This window comes from Pristiophorus japonicus, chromosome X (assembly GCF_044704955.1).
Source record: "Pristiophorus japonicus isolate sPriJap1 chromosome X, sPriJap1.hap1, whole genome shotgun sequence".
Taxonomy (NCBI): domain Eukaryota; kingdom Metazoa; phylum Chordata; class Chondrichthyes; family Pristiophoridae; genus Pristiophorus; species Pristiophorus japonicus.
The window spans coordinates 3512960-3526302 of NC_092010.1; the positions used below are offsets into that span (position 1 = coordinate 3512960).

The window sequence follows — 13343 nt, forward strand, 5'->3', positions numbered from 1 at the left end:
TTGCCCTGCACTGGGATCTTAATCGGATCAATGGGAGTATAACCCACTTGGGAGGGGTTCTCTGCCCACACATGAGGATCCACATAGTCAGGTATGCCAGAGCCGGTATGATGCTGTAGAGTCCTTAAGACCTTCTCGGGGTCCCCATGAAATTGGACTGTTCGGCCAGGTTTTACGATTTGCACATCCCGGCTGGTAGGGTCAGCCTCATCTATGGCCTTGCGTACCATAACTCCAAAATCTTTAGCATGGTGAGGGGCTAATACTTCACGAGCAATATGCGGTGCCATTGTTAGGGGCTGTTTCCACAGATTCTTATCCACTTCCACAAAATCTGCCTCTCTTTCCAGTCCAGTCACTCTAGCCCTTAATAGAATTACCTTCACTTCCCCTTCGTGATCCTGATAAAAGTTCTGCAGGTCCTGATTCTTTCCACTGGGATCGTATGCTAGGGTCACGTGATAGGGTGCCTGCGGCAGGTCCAGAGACCACCACTGAGGGGTTCTAGTGGTATAATACTGCCGCTTAAGGGTTTCCTGTTTTACAATCATCCCATTATCTCCATACTCCAAATGCAACTGAAATTTGCAAAGGAGGTCTCTAGCCATCAAGTTACAGTCCAGATTGGTTGTGATAACAACTCGATGTTCCACCGATTCTTCCTGGTAACCCATTTTAACCGGTTCTGACACTGGGAATGTCGAGATTTGTCCCAGGAATCCTGAAAGTTCCTGTGTTTCAGTAGAGGCAGGGAGTTTAAGCTTTGATTGTACAGAAGACATGAAGGCTCCCGTATCTATCAAAAAGGGTTGCCACTCATTCAGAATGGGTTCGTCGTCCGGGGAGAATCACTGCACAATCAAGCTGTGTAGTCAATTGGGGGACAATTGACCAAAGAGGTTGTTTCTGGGAGAAGTTAGTGTAAGATCCTCCTCTCCCCTCTTGCCCCCCTCCTCTTCCTTTTCCATGCTGACGGTAGGGGCAATTTTTATTCCAATGTCCTTCCTGCCCACAATTAAAACAGTTAATTCCTCTTACCCAGTCCCGGCCTCTTCCCATACCATGCCGGGGACAATAGGGAGGTTTATTAGCAGGGCTCGGGCCGTTTGGTTGTTTAGTATAACCGTATCCTTGCTTATCCATCCAATCCTGTATGCAACACTACGGTTCTATTGATCCTTCCTCCCGAGATGGCTCTTCCTTTCTAGTCACGTATTCAGTCTTGACCCGGGTTGGGGGCGCACCTCCCCCCTCCCCTTTCTTTTCCTGCCAATAATATCTAACTGTCCTCTCCATCTGTCCGGATAACGTGAGCAATCAAATAGTTGTTTGAAGATCACAGACATCTATAGAGAGGTGGTCTGCAGCTTGTTGTGCATCAGGGTTTGGCATTGGTCTGACAGGGAATTGGTGTCGGGACTTTGGGATCTTGGAAATCATTTCTAGGCCGGAGGATGTTTCAGAGCTGTCTGACTGCTTGACAGTTCTGCGTCTCGATCGGCGGGGGTGTTTGCTATGTCTTTCACAACTTGGACTGGTAGATTGACTAGAAGATTTACGGGACTGTTTGTGATGTCGAGATATAGTTCTGCCCTTGAGTGTGAGATCTGGTCCTTTCGGCTATATTGCTTGTAAACTGGGGATCCGAATTGCCAGTTCGGGTTTGTTGCTTTGGTGGTATGGGGTTATTTTTAACTCCTCTCGCCGGAGTGTAAGGTGGAGGGTGTTGGGAAGAGGACTGGAGCAAGAGACCAGGGAGTGCGGGAGGCGCCGTTGGGCGCTGAGTCAGTGGCCACTCATCAATTTCATCATCAGCCTCGGTTAACACAATGCCAGCCATTTTAACTCGTAGTTGATCAATACCTTTCTCAGAGGTCCCAGAGGATCTCTTAGCAAGTTTCCCGTGCGCACATTCTCTTTTTTTTTAAAAGACGTCTACAGTTTTAACATGTGTTCCCTCTGTCAATGCAAGTCCTAATTTAATAGCATTTGTTTGCCAACTTGACAGAAGTGATGCATCTTTTAATTAATTTTTTTTTAACAATCCCTGTGCTTTTTTTTTACTACCTCTACGCTTCTAGTGCCACCTAGAGGCCATTGATCATCTCCCAATAATTTGTTCAGGGCTCCTGATAATTTTCTAAAGTCTTCAGCTCTTTCAGGGAATTCCTCACATAACTTTTGTAGCGGACTATCCGCATCCGTGGTTTTATCCAACTGATTACCCATTTTCACGCTGCCCCTCGTATTACCGTGTCGTTACGCGTTCGTGTCGTCGTGCAATTTAAACAAACTTAAAAATAGACACAGACTTTACAGAAACTAACACTGACTTTAACTAACTCCAAATAAACAAACTTTACTAATGCTAACACTGACCCGCGTCGCCGCGCGATACTTAAAGCTCCCACGTCGCCCCGCAGTTCACGTCGCCGCGCAATCCGCATTGCCTCGCAGTTCACGTCGCCACGCAATCCGCGTCGACCCGTGGCTCGCGTCGCCGCGCGAGTTAAGATACTTAAAACTTTAAAAGATAAACAAGGACTTCTAACACTTACTCGCGTCGCCGCGCGATTTCAATACAAGATAGACAAAGACTTCTAACACTTACCCGCGTCGCCACGCGGTTCGCGTCGCCGCGCGATTTCAATACATAAAACTCTAAACACTTAAGACTTACTGACACTAGCACTGACTTTCGCGATTCGTGTTGCTGCGCCTCTGCGTCACTACGCGTCTACGTCACTGCGTGTTTACGTCACTGCGCGTTCGCTTCCCTGCGCGTTCGCTTCGGCCCTTCTCCTCTCGGCCGCACGCTCGCGCCGCTGCGCGTCTCGCGTTGTTTGTGCGTCTGCGCCGCTGCGCGTTCGTGTCGGCCCTACCTTCCGAGTTGCTGCGGGTTTTTTTTTTAATTCAATCAGAGCCTAGACGGGCCAAGTGATATACAAGGTCGACGTCGTACCTGATTTGAACACCTATTTCTAAATTTAATTCCCCATTTTATTCCCTGTGAGCCTAATTTTCTAAATTTGATTTCTTATGAGCCTTAATTAATTTCTTTTAGTCTCCAAATTTCCCTATCCTTTCACGTTACTGCGCAGTTTAAATCCAATCAGTCAATGAAAGCCCTAATTTAATGGAGTTTTTCTGCCAACTGGACAGGAGTGATTTTTTTTTTTTACTGCAGTGGAATTTTTTTCATAATTTAAAATCTCAGAACATTTTTTTCTTTCAGCACCTATTTAGTACGTTACTTTTTTTTTCATGACTAGAGAGAAGTCTGGCACGTAGGCTGTGGACTGCTTTTCGTTATCTCAATTGTTCCAGCCTCAAGGTCGTGTTATTTAATATAATTTTTTTTTAAATCCTTTTGAATCCATCTCAGTTGTTTTGCTGTGCCTTCTCTGAATGTTTCCTTTCAACAAGTTTTTCTTTTTTTTAACCACCAGGACCATGTAATTTTTTTCTTTTTTTTTTTAACAAACCTATCCTTTGGGCATTTCCTGGCTCCGTAACTTATCATCCGAATATACGTAATTCAATAAGGTTCACACTCTTAAACTTCCCACATACAGGACAACACTACGAAGGGTTAAAACAAACTTTCATTCTGTTTGAGATAAAACAAACCACAACTCCCCGGCTTTTTTTTACAGTAAAAATCACAGAAGCATTTCTCATTTAAACAGACATTCACAAGAATCTCTTTTCTTTCCTATTAATTTTTGGATCCATGATTGATCATCCATCCCTATCTAGCTCTAACTATCTTTCCAAGTCGCCGCTTTGTTTGCGTCATCGCGCAATTTCCCTATCTCTATCCGTATTCTAAGTTTGAAAGGTATTCACCAGATTGTCCTGGATCTCGTTCAGACACTACCTGAGAACCAGCGAGTGGCTAAACTTTCCTCAGACTTTTGAAACCGGGGGAAACTGGAGCAGTATTGAAATCATACTCACTCCAGTGGCCACTTTCCCCTCGTCTCGTCCAAGGCTAGTCTGGCTCTTAATTCGCAAGTTTTCGGCAGTCGTCCGTTGAGATCCCACTTCTGACACCAAATGTAAATTCCCGGATTCTTTTACTTCAATCTAGTTCAGTAAAATTACTGAGTCGAATACCTCTTGTGCTTTGAACAAAGCATTCTTTATTACCGGCCAGTAAGACCTATCAGACAGAAGATATACTCTCTGGATAGAGCGTACACACTCCCTACGGATAGGTGAAGTTACATCGTAAAGCGTTAACAGTTATACAGTTTTGAAATCAGATAACAAAATACAAATGGATTGACAGTCTAACTCAGCCACTCATTAGTCAATCTATATGAGATGTTCTTCTTGAAAGCTCAAGCATTGCCTCTAAATGTTTCAATCTAATGGTGTGACTACTAACTGAGACCTTGCAATTCTGCAGATTTATTTCATGTTACAATTAGATGTTATTGGCAGGATTAGTGATTTGAAACCTTGAGAAAGACTGTTAGCTATGCTGATGTTGCACTATTTGCAATCTGACATTCTCCCAGCTATTCTTCCATGGCTTATACATTTTCATATATCCCGTTTACTTTACTGTCCTTAATTCCATATATTCCGTTCAGATATCCACACGCGTTTATCCTACAGTCCAGGGTCACACAGCACAGACACCGAGTATTGGGCCCAACCAGTCCATGCCCGCGTTTATCCCACAGTCCAGGGTCACACAGCACAGACACCGAGTATTGGGCCCAACCATTCCATGCCCGCGTTTATGAGCAGCATAATTTAATGTTAAAATATGTAATTCAACCAAGTATCATTAGTTGCAAATACAGGCAACTCTCGATTATCCGGGTCCCTCGGGGATTGGGCTATTTTGGGTAAACGATTTTTCCGTTGGGGTGAGTCTACATTGTAAGTTAAAACTTTACTGAATAAATACAATCGTTAGGGCGAGTTTACATTTATAAGTTAAAACTTGAATGAATCAATATAATCAGCTACAAACAGTAACAAAAGATGGCCACTCCCAGCATGTACAGGTTCTGTGCCTGGAACCCGGTGCCGGCACTGCCCCCGTTCCCAACGTCAGCGGCGGCCGCGAGAGACAGCGGCTGCAGCAGCGTACACACGCCCACCAGCAAAGCAAGGGCAGGGGAGGGTGATTTTTACAGTGAGTGAGAGAGTGAGTGTTTGTGTGAGAGAGAGAGAATGAGCAAATACAAATGAGCACAGTGTTTGGAAGGAGATTTTTCCAAATTGTTTGGGGCTTTCTTTTCACTTGTTAGCAACAGAATTTTAAATCCCGTTACAACGGTTTTCAGTTGGATCTGTGTACGGATAATCGAGAGTTGCCTGTATGTCCAAATTAATTATAATGATAGTCGCAAAATTGTTCCCATTTATATTCCTATTACAGCTTTTGCATTAAATGAACTGTGGGTTAAAATATTCTAGGAGTGACAGTATCTCAGGAAGGTGGAGAGAGAGAGAGCGAGAAGTCAAACCATCAGCATATTAACAGGGACTGAAGAAAGGTCACTGGGTTCACAGAGATGTGGTGGGACCAGGCCCCCAGTGTACAACACGGGATACAACAGGAGGATCAACAGTGATTGGAAAGGTGAAGATCCCATCAGGACAGGATTGTACTGAGGTGAGAGGCTAACCAGTGATTGGGAGCTGTTCAACAAATGCCATAAGGCTCGACCTTTGATTCAGCAAGTTGACTGGGGATTCACTCCTATACAAACCTTGCCCATACCTCAGCTGGGAGTGCTGTACCTGACTGGGGAATGTTTGAGGGGACAGCGTTGAGGGAGCTTTAACATTATTGCCCATGAGGCCCCATACAATGATACCCCGATGGTTCAATCACTTGATCCCCTGATGGTCCGTACGTATTGTCTCTGACACCCTCTTCTGTTACAGGGAACTCAACGGTTTCAGACACAGAACAGGGTACAATATCCGGCGGGAACCCAACATCATTACCTCAAACTGCCTCTCACTGACAAAGCAGGAGGCCCACACTGCCTGATACAGAGCGAGGCGAGAGTTTGTGATGTTTAAAGCAAGAGGAGCACATGGAGCCATTAAACAATTAAATAGTGGGACCTCACAGTCTGTGGATGGGAGGGAGAATGAGCAAGGGGTAATTTGTGCAGTCTTTGCCCCTTTGGGGCCTCAGGACATGGGAGGGGGCAGTCTGTGCCCCCCGGGGTCTCAGTACATGGGAGGGGGCATTCTGCGCTCCCCCCCCCCCGGGGTCTCAGTACATGGGAGGGGGCAATCTGTGCCCCCTGGGGTCTCAGTACATGGGAGGGGGCAATCTGTGCCCCCTGGGGTCTCAGTACATGGGAGGGGGCAGTCTGTGCCTCCTCGGGTCTTTGTACATGGGAGGAGGCATTCTGTGCTCCCTGGGATCTCAGTACATGGGAGGAGGCATTCTGTGCTCCCTGGGGTCTCAGTACATGGGATGGGTCGGTCTGTGCATCCCCCCCGGGGTCTCAGTACATGGGAGGGGGCAATCTGTGCCCCCTGGGGTCTCAGTACATGGGAGGGGGCAGTCTGTGCCCCCTCGGGTCTTTGTACATGGGAGGGGACATTCTGTGCTCCTCCTGGAGTCTCAGTACATGGGAGGGGGCAGTCTGTGCTCCCTGGGGTCTCAGTACATGGGATGGGTCGGTCTGTGCATCCCCCCCGGGGTCTCAGTACATGGGAGGGGGCAATCTGTGCCCCCTGGGGTCTCAGTTCATGGGAGGGGGCTGTCTGTGCCTCCTCGGGTCTTTGTACATGGGAGGAGGCATTCTGTGCTCCCTGGGATCTCAGTACATGGGAAGAGGCATTCTGTGCTCCCTGGGGTCTCAGTACATGGGAGGGGGCAGTCTGTGCATCCCCCCCGGGGTCTCAGTATATGGGAGTGGTCAGTCTGTGCCTCCCCGGGTCTTTGTACATGGGAGGGGACATTCTGTGCTCCCCCTGGAGTCTCAGTACATGGGAGGGGGCAGTCTGTGCTCCCTGGGGTCTCAGTACATGGGATGGGTCGGTCTGTGCATCCCCCCCGGTGTCTCAGTACATGGGAGGGGGCAGTCTGTGCTCCCTGGGGTCTCAGTACATGGGATGGGTCGGTCTGTGCACCCACCCCCCCCGGGGTCTCAATACATGGGGGTGGGCAGTCTGTGCCCCCTCCGGGACCTCAGTGCATGGGAGGGGTCAGTCTGTGCCTCCTTGGGTCTTTGTACATGGGAGGGGTCAGTCTGTGCCTCCCTGGGTCTTTGTACATGGGAGGGGGCATTTTGTGCTCTCCCTGGAGTCTCAGTACAAGAGAGGGGGAGTCTGTGCCTCCTTGGGTCTTTGCACATGGGAGGGGGCAGGCTGTGCTCCCAACCCCTGGGGTCTCCGTACATGGGAGGGGGAAGGTTGTGCTCCCAACTCCTGGTGTCTCAGTACATGGGAGGGGGCAGTCTGTGCCCCCTGGTGTCTCAGTACATGGGAGGCTGCACTCTGTGCCTACTCGAGTCTCAGTACATGGAAGGAGGCATTCTGTGCTCCCTGGAGTCTCAGCACATGGGAGGGGGCAGTCTGTGCTCCCTGGGGTCTCAGTACATGGGAAGGGGCAGTCTGTGCCTCCTCGGGTCTTTGTACATGGGAGGAGGCGTTCTGTGCTCCCTGGGGTCTCAGTACATGGGAGAGGGCAGTCTGTGCCCCCTGGGGTCTCAGTACATGGGAGGGGGCAGTCTGTGCTCCCTGGGGTCTCAGTACATGGGAAGGGGCAATCTGTGTCCCCTGGGGTCTCAGTACATGGGAGGGGGCAATCTGTGCTCCCTGGGGTCTCAGTACATGGGAGAGGGCAGTCTGTGCCCCCTGGGGTCTCAGTACATGGGAGGGGGCAGTCTGTGCTCCCTGGGGTCTCAGTACATGGGAAGGGGCAATCTGTGTCCCCTGGGGTCTCAGTACATGGGAGGGGGCAGTCTGTGCCTCCTTGGGTCCAAGTACATGGGTTGGGACAGTCTGTGCCCCCTTGGGTCTAAGTACATGGGTCGGGACAGTCTGTGCCCCCTTGGGTCTAAGTACTTGTGGGGGAAAGTCTGTGCCTCCCTGGGTCTTTGTACATGGGAGGGGGCATTTTGTGCTCTCCCTGGAGTCTCAGTACAAGAGAGGGGGCAGTCTGTGCCTCCTTGGGTCTTTGCACATGGGAGGGGGCAGGCTGTGCTCCCAACCCCTGGGGTCTCCGTACATGGGAGGGGGAAGGTTGTGCTCCCAACTCCTGGTGTCTCAGTACATGGGAGGGGGCAGTCTGTGCCCCCTGGTGTCTCAGTACATAGGAGGCTGCACTCTGTGCCTCCTCGGGTCTCAGTACATGGAAGGAGGCATTCTGTGCTCCCTGAAGTCTCAGCACATGGGAGGGGGCAGTCTGTGCTCCCTGGGGTCTCAGTACATGGGAAGGGGCAGTCTGTGCCTCCTCGGGTCTTTGTACATGGGAGGAGGCGTTCTGTGCTCCCTGGGGTCTCAGTACATGGGAGAGGGCAGTCTGTGCCCCCTGGGGTCTCAGTACATGGGAGGGGGCAGTCTGTGCTCCCTGGGGTCTCAGTACATGGGAAGGGGCAATCTGTGTCCCCTGGGGTCTCAGTACATGGGAGGGGGCAATCTGTGCCCCCTGGGGTCTCAGTACATGGGAGGGGGCAATCTGTGCTCCCTGGGGTCTCAGTACATGGGAGGGGGCAATCTGTGCCCCCTGGGGTCTCAGTACATGGGAGGGGGCAATCTGTGCTCCCTGGGGTCTCAGTACATGGGAGGGGGCAATCTGTGCCCCCTGGGGTCTCAGTACATGGGAGGGGGCAATCTGTGCCCCCTGGGGTCTCAGTACATGGGAGGGGGCAGTCTGTGCCCCCTTGGGTCCAAGTACATGGGTTGGGACAGTCTGTGCCCCCTTGGGTCTAAGTACATGGGTCGGGACAGTCTGTGCCCCCTTGGGTCTAAGTACATGTGGGGGAAAGTCTGTGCCCCCAGGAGTCCCAGTACATGGGAGGGGGCAGTCTGTGCTCCCCGCCCCCCCCCTGCCGGGGTCAAAGTATTGTGTTCCTAACACGGAGTTTAAAGTAACAGTGACCTCAGTCTTTAATAAGACACTCCAAAATGAGGAACAGGCCTTGGGGGCCGGCTTAGATACAGTGCTCCCAAGGGATGCTGGGATCCCTTGAGACTTCAGGGGATGAGCTCCCTGGTGGCAGAACATGGGAGTGCATGCTTTACAGATGCACAACAGTCGTGGTAGGGGACAGTATAGTTAGGGGGATAAATACTGTTCTCTGCAGCCGAGACCGTGAGTACCAAAGGATGTGTTGCCTTGGGTTAAGGACAACTCCTCGACTGGAGAGGAACTTGGAGTGGGAGGGTGAAGATCCGGTTGTCGTGGGCCACGAAGGTACCAATGACATAGATAGAACAAAGAAAAAGGTTCTGCTGAGGGAGTGTGAGCAGCTGGGGATAAATTAAAAAGCAGAACCACAAAGGTAATAATCTCTGGATTACTACCTGAGCCACGAGCAAATTTGCATAGGGTAAATAAGATCACTGAGATGAACACGTGGCTCAAAGACTGGTGTGGGAGAAATGGGTTTCAATTCATGGGGCACTGGCACCAGTACTGGGGTAAGAGGGAGCTGTTCCGTTGGAACAGGCTTCACTTGAACCCATGCTGGGACCAGTGTCCTGGTGAATCAAATAACTAGGGCTATAGAAAGGGCATTAAATTAAATAGTGTGGGGGAGGGTTCAGGTGAGCAGAACGACCCCCTCGATCGCCCTCTGCCTAGTCTGGTTAATAGTCACCTTGGCCATGCCCAGGAGCAGTCCTACGAGGAGGCCTTCCGACCTTCCCGCTCCCCGCCGCACAGGATACCCAATGATCAGGATCGTGGGACTTAATTGCAACCAGAATATTGGAACATGGGCTGCAACCTGACACAGTCCACATCAACATGGAACACAGTTTCTTCCAGACCACAGAAATTACAGGCGGCCTGGGAATCTATGCATGGACTTAAAAACCAATTGCACGGGACTGCCCCATGTTACACCCTCCAGGCCAAGTCTCCAATAAATAAAGGGAGGACTCCCACGTAGCGAGCACTCAATTGGAGACCCCCATCTCCTCCGAACGGCAAGGTGGTGCACCGTGGCGTGTCCAGATGGCAGACGAGGATGGCAAAGTGGAGAGTGTGCAAGAGCAGCCCATACAGGAATCCCCTCAAACTAAAGGCGGACAAGTCCCCTGAACCTGATGGCCTGCATCCTAGGGTCTTAAAAAAAGTGGCTTCAGAGATCGTGGGTACATTGGTTGTAATCTAACAAAATTCTCTGGATTCTGGAGAGGTCCCAGCAGCTTGTAAAACCATAAATGTAATGGTCCTATTTAAAAAAAGGAGAGAGACAGAAAGCAGGAAACTATAGACCAGTTAACCTAACATCTGTCGTTGGGAAAATGCTGGAGTCCATTATCAAGGAAGCAATAGCGGGACATTTGGAAAAGCATGATTCAATCAAGCACAGTCAGCATGGTTTTATAAAAGGGAAATCATGTTTGACAAATTTGCTGGAGTTCTTTGAGGATGTAATAAGCAGGGTGGATAAGGGGGAACCAGTGGATGTGGTGTATTTGGATTTCCAGAAGGCATTCGATATGATGCCACAAAAAAGGTTACTGCACAAGATAAGGGTTGGAGGTAATATATTAGCCTGGATAACGGATTGGCTAACTAACAGCAAACAGAGAATCAGGATGAATGGGTCATTTTCCGTTTGGCAAAAGGTAATGAGTGGGGTGCCACAGGGATTTATAATCTATATTAATGACTTGGACTGAGTGTAATGTAGGCAAGTTTGCTGATGATACAAAAATGGGTGGGAAAGCAAATTGTGAGGAGAACTCAAAAAATCTGCAAAGGGATATAGACAGGCTAAGTGAGTGGGCAAACACTTGGCAGACGGAGTATAATGTGGGAAAGTGTGAGGTTACCCACTTTGGCAGGAAAAATAAAAAATAAAATTATTCTATAAATGAAGATTACAAAATGCTGCAGTACAGAGGGACCTGGGAGGCCTTGTGCATGAAACACAAAGAGTTAGTATGCAGGTACAGCAAGTAATCAGGAAGGCAAATGAAATGTTGGCCCTTATTGCAAGGGGGATGGAGTATAAAAGCAGAGAAGTCCTGCTACAACTGTACAGGGTATTGGTGAGGCCACACCTATGAGTCCTGTGTACAGTTTTGGTCTCCTTATTTAAGGAGTGATATACTTGCAATGGAGGCCGTTCAAAGAAGGTTCACTTGGTTGGTTCCTGAGATGAAAGGGTTGACTTATGAAGAAAGGTTGAGCAGGTTGGGCCTCTACCCTTTGGAATTTAGATGAATGAGAGGTGATCTTATTGAAACGTATGAGGGGGCTCAACAGGGTATATGCAGAGAGGATGTTTTCACTCGAAGGGAAATCTAGAACTAGGGGGCATAGTTTAAGAATAAGGGGTCACTCATTTAGAACTGAGATAAGGAGGAATTTCTTCTCTCAGAGGGTTGTAAATCTGTGGAATTCTCTGCCCCAGAGACCTGTGGAGGCTGGGTCATTGAATATACTTCAGGTGGAGATAGACAGATTTTTGAAAGATAAGGAAGTGAAGGTTTATGGGGAACGGGCAGGGAAATGGAGCTGAGCCCAAGGTCAGATCTGCCATGATCTTACTAAATGGCAGAGCAGGCTCGAGGGGCCAAATGGTCGACTCCTGCTCCTATTTCTTATGTTCTTATCCCTCCTCTCCATTTACATCAAATTTAATAATCAATAGACCTGATTTCATAAATAGTGTGAGGGAACTTTAAACACAAACCATGCTGTATCTGCCCTGGGAGTGTTTGATGGGACAGTGTAGAGGGAGCTTTACTCTGTATCTAACCCCCTGTACCTGCCCTGGGAGTGTTTGATGGGACAGTGTAGAGGGAGCTTTACTCTGTATCTAACCCCCTGTACCTGTCCTGGGAGTGTTTGATGGGACAGTGTAGAGGGAGCTTTACTCTGTATCTAACCCCATGCTGTACCTGTCCTGGGAGTGTTTGATGGGACAGTGTGGACAGAACTTTACTCGATATCTAACCCCCTGTACCTGCCCTGGGAGTGTTTGATGGGACAGTGTAGAGAAAGCTTGACTCTGTATCTCGACTGTGCAATCCTGTCCTGGCAGGGATTGGTGGAACAGTGCAAAGGGAATGTTACTCTGAATCTAACCTGTGCTGTAGAGTACTATGGAGTGTTTGTTGGGGCAGTTCAGAGGGATCAGACAGGGGTCCTATTCCTGATCACTGCCCAGTGACCCCTGTGTTGGAGAGAGTGGAAATTATCCAGGGTTCCTGTTCCTGATTACTGCCCAGTGACCCCTGGGTTGCAATAGGCAAAATCAGACAGAGTTCCTGCTGGTGATTATTGTCCAGTATATCCTTTCCTGCCGTTGTATTACACAACCGTCTCATCGCTTTAACACCGCCTCAGACTTACAAAGCACAATTTTGTGCCCTCGACCGCTATCTATAACTGGCTAGAGGGTAAAATATATCAGAGTTAAATAAGCTGCTCAATGACAATTAATCAGATCACAATTTGCTTGTTTAATAATGTTCGAATAACACGGTATATCAACATAGATTTTACTGGAACAAAGTAGACACAGATCAGTCAGTTTGTATGGAAATATTTTAAATACAATACAGAATAATACAAATTAAAGCACATTTCAACTTTCGAATCTGTCAAAGATATTATATGTTTCAACACATCCAACTTTTCAATTTTCAGCTTCAGTTTCTGCTTAAACTTTTGTCGACACTTAAACTTTGAAAACTACAATAACAGCATTTTACTGAACATCTGTTCACGAAATCTCATGGAACATAATTTTTCAGTCGCTATATTTATTAACACAGTATATTTTGTGATAGGCACCTTTACCAACACAGATGTAACCAGACTGCATAAAGACAGCATCGATCCCAGCGATCTCTCACCATCAGAATAAAGGGGCTGTGACAGCTCGGTGGGACAAAGACTCTCGGAGATTAAACACAATCTGCAGATACTGCAGTTTATATCAGAGGGAACATTTTGAAATCCCAATTGGAAGATACAATTTCAGAGCAAGAGGGTCAGACATTAGACTACAACAACATAGCCCCAAATCTCCAACCCTCATGGCATTTATCCTCATATTCCATCTTAATCCACACAAATATTATAAAGAGTGAAAGGTAAGAAGTATAAATATGAGTAATGTTTGAGGTAACAAGTGATTATTGAAGGCCATTCAAATAGAAAG

The 13343-nt window shown here is 48.4% G+C and overlaps 1 long non-coding RNA gene across 1 annotated transcript in view; it reads left to right on the forward strand.

Annotated features, from left to right (window-relative positions):
• LOC139240833 (uncharacterized) overlaps window positions 1-13343 on the forward strand; it is a 31349-nt gene that overhangs the window by 13586 nt on the left and 4420 nt on the right. The window contains exons 2-3 of the long non-coding RNA XR_011588748.1: window positions 5440-5638; window positions 12970-13275. This is a non-coding gene — a long non-coding RNA (uncharacterized lncRNA). The remainder of the gene's footprint in view (window positions 1-5439; window positions 5639-12969; window positions 13276-13343) is intronic.